The 6,670-nt window shown below is 40.4% G+C and overlaps 1 protein-coding gene across 1 annotated transcript in view; it reads right to left on the minus strand.

The window, feature by feature from the left end:
- Positions 1 to 5,824, minus strand: part of ARHGAP29 (Rho GTPase activating protein 29) — a 74,353-nt gene extending 68,529 nt beyond the window's left edge. Inside the window, exon 1 of the mRNA XM_032867171.1 lies at positions 5,684 to 5,824. The gene's annotated coding sequence lies outside the window, so the exon portion shown is untranslated. The remainder of the gene's footprint in view (positions 1 to 5,683) is intronic.
- Positions 5,825 to 6,670: the final 846 nt, after the last annotated feature.

Below are 6,670 nucleotides of genomic sequence, written 5' to 3' on the forward strand. Positions count from 1 at the left end.
GGGACTGAAATCATATAGGTCATATTCTCTGACCCAAACAAAATTAAATTTGGAATTAATAACAGTAAATAATAGGGATATCCCCAAATAATTGGAAATTATAAAATATACTTTTAGATAATAATATTTTGAACTGAATGAAAATGAGAACATAGCATTTCAAACTGTGTAAGTTACATATTAAAAGCAGTGGTTAGATAAATATGCAGTGGTTAGATGCTTTTAAAAATAAAGTTTCTAAAATCAATGATCTAAACTTCCACTTTAAGAAGCTAGAAAATAAAAAGCAAATTAAACCCACACTAAGTAAAAGAAAGGAATATTGGTAAGAGTAGAAATCTATCGAAAACAGACAAGAGAGAAAAAGCAATGTAACTAAAAAATGGTTTTTTGAAAAGAGCAAGTAAACAGATAAATATCTAGCTAGACTAATTAAAAAGTAAAGGGAGAAAATGCAAATTACTAAAATCATGAATGAAAGAAGAACTATGAGTACAGACCCTAGAGATATTAAAAGGGTAATAGGAATGTTACAAAAATTTGGCAGTTCAACAACTCAGATGAAATGGGAAAATTCCTAGAAAGACACAAATAACCAAACCTAACACAAGAAATAGAAAATCTGAAAATAGCCTCACATGTATTAAAGAAATTGAATTCATAATTTAAAATGTCTACAAAAAAAACTGCAGACCCAGATGAGCTTAATGATGAAATCTATTGAACAGTTAAAATAATCCCACAAAAACTCTCAGAAAATAGAGGAGAAACAGAAGGAGGCAGAAACACTTCCCAACTCATTCTGTGAGATCAACATTACCCTGATAACAAAATCAGACAAAGACATTACAAGAAAACTTCAGGCCAAATTTGTTAACACGGTGTTAGTAAGTCAAATCAAATACATAAAAAAAGGATAATATATTATGACCAAGAAGGGTTTGTCCCAGGAATGCAAGCTTATTTTAATATTCAATAGAGGAAAACCATCTGATAAAACTCCACATCTATTCATGATTAAAGCAGTCAGCACAGAAAATAATTTCAACCTGATAAAAGGCAACTACAAAAAGTCTACAGCTAACACTGTGATGAAGGACCATGTTTTCCTCTTAAGGATTCATATTGTTACTGAAGGTATCTGCCAGTACAATAGAACAAGACAAAAATGAAACACATTCAGATTGAAAAGGAAAAAGTAAAACATTTTATTCTACATGTTTGTTTACCTAGAAAATCCTAAGGAACCTATAAATAAGCTACTACAACTCATAAATTAATATTACAAGGTCACAGAAGATAAAGTCAATATACCTCAATTTTATTTCAATATACTAGCAACAAACAATTGGACAATAAAATTTTAGAAACTAATACCATTTACAGTAACATCAAAAAACAAGATTTTTTAGGAATAAATTTAATAAAACACATCCAAGACCCTAAATTTAAAACAACAAAACACTAATGCAAGAAATTAAAGAAGTGAATAAATCAACAAGTATACCATGTTCATGGATTGGAAGACTCAATAATGTTAAAACAACTATTTCTCTCAGATTGATTTATACTTTGAAGCAAATCCAAACAATATTCCTCCTGGCTTTTTTATAGAAATTGACAGGCTGGGTCTAACATGTTTATGATTACATAAAAGAACTGGAACAGCCAAAACAATATTGAAAAAGAACAAAGTTTGAGGACTTACACTGCTTGAATTCAAGACTTAACTACAGAGCTACAGTAGTCAAAATAGCATGACACTGATATAGAGACACATATCAACAGAATAGAATAGAGTCCAGAAAGAGAACTACATATATACAGCCAAATTGATTTTCAAGAGGTATCAAAGTATTCAATGGGGGAAAAGATAGTCTATTCAATAAATGATACTGAAATAACTTGATATCTATATGAGAAACAAATGATCCTGGGTGCTTAAGTCACAGCATACCTTAAATTAAACTCAACATGTATCAGAGACTTAAACATATAACCTAAGTCTATCAGCCTTTTAAATTCAGTATTCAGAGGGGGCATCTGCCTGTTTTTATAAATAAAAGTTTTGGGGGGAACAAGGTCATTTCTCATGTTTATGTACTGTCAATAATTGCTTTTAAACTACAACAGGAGAGTTGAATGTTGAGGTATATAATCTATAAGCCTAAAATATTTATATTCTAATCCCTTAAGAAAATGTTTGAGCATCCCTCTTTTAAAGAAAATATGGGAGAAAATCAGACAGACACAATAAGCAACAACCACAAAAGAACACACTGGTAAGCTGGATGTCATCAATATTTAGAACTTCTGCTCTTTGAAAAACAACTTAAGAAGTGAAAGACAAGCGACAAATTGGGAGAAAATACCTGACAAAGGAATTGTACCCAAATTATATTAAAAAAACTGTTAAAACTCAATAAGAAACAAACAACCCAATAAATTAATGAATAAAATATTTGAATAGAAACTTCACAAAAGAAAATACACAAATGGGTAATAAGTACATGAAATAGTGTTCAACATCATTAGTATCAGGGAAATGCAAATTTAAACCACAATGAGATACCACTAAATGTCTACTAGAATTCTTAATTTTAGCTAGACTTAACTATCAAACTTTGGGTAGGAGGTAGAGCAACTAAAACTCTCAAACGGTGCTGCTAATGAGGTACCACTTTGGAAAACAGGCTGGCGGTTTCTTATACAATTAAACCCATTTACCATACAACCCAGCAGAAATGAAAACATACATTCATCCAAAAACTTGCACATAAATGTGCACAGCAACTGTTTTCCATGATAGTCAAAAACTGGAGAAAGACCACATGTCTATCAACAGATGAATGCATAAAAATTATGATATAGCCTTACAACGGAATAGTATTTAACAACAGATATCCATGATATGGCAAAAATCATAAATGATTCTCAAAAGCATTATGTTAAATGAAAGAAGCCAGGCACAAAAGAATATATACTATATAATTCCATTTACATGAATTCTAGAAGATGATGAAACTAATCTTTAGTAACAAAAAGCATGACTGGTTTCCCGGGGACAGGAGTTTTGGGGTGAGGGTGGGGGAGTTCCAAATGAGCATGATGGAGCTTTTTGGAGTAATAGCAGTGTTTTAAGATCTTGATTACAGAGGTGATTACATGGGTGTACACATTTGTCTAAACTCATTCAAAGTGTATAAAAATCTGATAGCATGCTAGTGGTCATTGAATATTAAATAAATAAATTATAAAATTACAGAAGGTTACATTTGAGTAGTCCTTCAAACTCAACTGACTCCCTTCCTTAATACTTGCCAAACTATTTTCCATCTCCCTCCTTGGGAAGGAAGACTATGTTATTTAAAAAATTTCTCAATGACAAATATTGAAACATTTTCTAAGAAAAAGAAGAATTCTTATCTAAGGAGGCAGTATAAGCAAATGGTTCTTTTGTTTATCAGAGTAATAATAAAGACAAAGAAGGAAAGGTAAACACTCCACAAAAATCCTCATGTACCAAAACGTGTTCCTGACCCTCCTTTTACACCTCCTTGTTTCTTTACACATCAATATGTTCTTATGTATTGTGGCTCATCATCATCTGGAGCTGAGGTAGCAAACTAAAAGAAAGTAGCCTTCAAAGCAGAATCACGGAAGCTGATCACTAATATCCTGGTATGCATTACAGATAACCAGCAATTCTGTCCAGAAGGGCCTTTCTTCCTTCTGTGGTTACTGAAATTATTCTCTTAATTTCAATCTCACACACAACATCATTTCTTCCAAGAAGCCTTTTCATTCCCTTCACAGAAAATAAATCATCCCTCTACTTTCCTATAGGACATTCAATATACTTTTCTTGGGTAACCCAATATATTATGCCTTGGGCCCTATCAATTTGTAATTACCTATGAAAGCTTCCACAGGACCCTAGTCTAATGTACAGTGGGATGAAACTGATGTATTTGGGTGACTGCTGAATGAATCACCAATGGCACAGGAATGCAAATCCTTCCAGCGGGACTTCTGGGTGTGAGCTTTGTTCAACATAGTGCTCACTCCTGGGACCAACAGCAGTGGTTGTAGAAGCCCACATTCCTAGGTCAAGGGCTTCTATAGCTGGGAAGTGAAGGCACCGATAATTTAGGTGGATGTTCTATTTTAGGCATCTGGGAAGAGTGGGAAAGACCAGCCACCACAGATTTGCTGAACAGTGCTGTCTCCATCTCAGCCAAAGTTCTATTTCCTACAGATTTGAGGACTGAAACGTTTAGTACCCAGGCCTACTTTACTTTCCTCCAAGTTCACTCTCAAACCCCTCTCAGAATCAGGAGACCAGAGCTATTCATACAATAAAGTTAATGAATTTTAGGCGTCAAGGCTCTTTACTTGCACTGTTCCTACAATCAGGGAGCCATTTTTTAATTACGCATTTCTGGCAAACTGCTTAAAGAAATCTCTGAGGAAAGGAATCTAAATCTCCAAGATTCTCATAATTTGTTCTGACTTCTTTACTCATGAATTCTTTTTCCTGAAGAGAAAACCCCTTTCACAAACGGAATGAAGATACAAAGCTAATTCCCACTAAAAGGGGAAAGGAAAAGAGATACGAGAAACAAAAGCTCAATGGCAATTTTGGCTCCATCACGGTCTTGGAAATTTCACCAAACACTTAACTATCCCTAAATATCCAACATTAGAAGACTGAGGACCTCAAAAAAATCCCAAAACCCCAATGTATAAAGGGGTAGTGGTAAAAACAAAAACAAATCAACAAAAAACGCCTCACCCTTGTCTGTAAAGAGTGGTTGTGGTGAAAAAGCGAGATAGACCTTGTACGGAGGGGGTGGTGGTGAAGGGACAGTTACTGGGGGGAAAAGAGGAGTAGGGAGAGGGGAGCGGTGTGGAGAGTGACAGAGAAGCACGAGTGGGGGCACTCAGAAAGAGAAAGTGTTTTTCTACCTACAGTTCTTCCCCCACCTCTCCAAATAATAAACAGCCTGGGCCTAGGTGACATAAGTGTGATAAGAAAAGGTAGATATGGAATACGAGATGTCTGTTATTTTTCTCACCTTTGCGATTTGTCAGACTGAAATTTCAGAAACCGTCACCAAACTTTCAAAAAGATCCCCAAGCGAGGAAGACGAACGTGAAGCCCCAGTGAAGGAAACCAATAGCTTAAGAAGTAAAGGAACCCCTGAATTGCGCACGGAGGCGATGAGGGCACGAAAGGAAGAAGGGCTGCAGGACGCTCTGAGTGGGGGGAAGGGGCGCGAGGCGGGGGGGCGGGGGGGGGACCTCGAATGCGATTTAAGTCTGTCAGGCAAGCCTCTCTGCGGCGGCCGCGCAGCTTCGCGTAACTCAGGACACCCATCCGGGGTCCAAAGTGTCCGCTCAGCGACTGCTCGCGCCCTTCCCGGTTCCTCCGCTCCTGCCGCACCCCGGGCGCCGTTCGCCCCGTCGGACCCCTCCCGGACGACCAGGAGCACCGAGGACAAGAGTCCGACCCCCAGCGCAGCCCGCCGCCCTCCAGGCTCGGGGTCGCCGCATGGGCCACCCACACCCTGGACCGCACTCCGCCCGCCGAACAGCGGACGACCTCAGCCCCGAGCCCCAAGCCACAAGCCCCGAGCTCCAGCCGCGGCGGCCCGACCTAGCCCCGCAGCCCCACACTCACCGCGGCGCTCCATCCTGCGTCCCGGACGCGGACGCCCGCCCAACACTCACGGCCGCCGCCCCCTCCGCTGAGGGCTGGAGCTCGCCACCCCCATCCCCCACCACCCGCGGACACCGGGCCAAGCTGCCACCGCCGCAGCCCCAGCAGCTTCGGCCACCACCGCGCCGCCGCGCTCGCTCCGCCCCGTTCGCTCCGCCCTCCCGGGCCTCGCACCTCCCGCCTGGCCGCGGCCCGCCCCCTGGGGCCCAGCCCATTGGCCCGCGCTCCCGAGCGGGGCGGGGCTCCGGCGTAAGGCCGCAGGTGGGGGCGGTTGCCGGCTCCAGCACGCGGAGCGCGGGTTGGTAGAGGCACCCCAGCGGGCAGGCTGTCCCCAACATCGCAGGACGTGTTAGCCACAGTGTGGGGCTTGCGGCACGACAGGCGGAGCGAACCTCAGGCACGAGTCACCTTTTGTATCGTCCAGCAGGTAGCAGATACTCTGTCCTTGTTTAAGTGGACATTTCTTTGGTGGGCACTGAATTTCTCCCAGTGGGCAATCTGATCTTCAACTTGCTTTATCTGCCTTCTTCCCACACCTGCCTTCTCCTTTTCAGAACAAAAATACATGTTGTGCTGAACTTTAAAACTCACCTACTTTCTTCTATCTTCTACTGTTTGTCATTTTCAGAAAACTAAACTACACATAACATTATATTTTATATATAGTACCCGGCTCAGTAAATACTAGTTGAATGTATGTGCCCTGACAATGCTCCTTGCTTCTTAACCACCAAATGCTCCTTGAGTAATAGGACTCATCCACTCTGTTGGGGGAAACGAACAACCAAAATTAAAGCTTTAACTAGATGTTGGATTACACAACATATATGGAAAAAAAGGAGGGCATTTCTATTGAATAGTTACAGTATAAATTAGTAACACTTAATAGCTTGCCAGGAATACTCTTTCTGTCGTCTAGGCTGACACAAAGCAGGTGGTCATGAATAC

Source organism: Lontra canadensis, unplaced genomic scaffold (genome assembly GCF_010015895.1).
Source record: "Lontra canadensis isolate GAN:19392208 unplaced genomic scaffold, GSC_riverotter_1.0 scaffold33, whole genome shotgun sequence".
NCBI lineage: Eukaryota > Metazoa > Chordata > Mammalia > Carnivora > Mustelidae > Lontra > Lontra canadensis.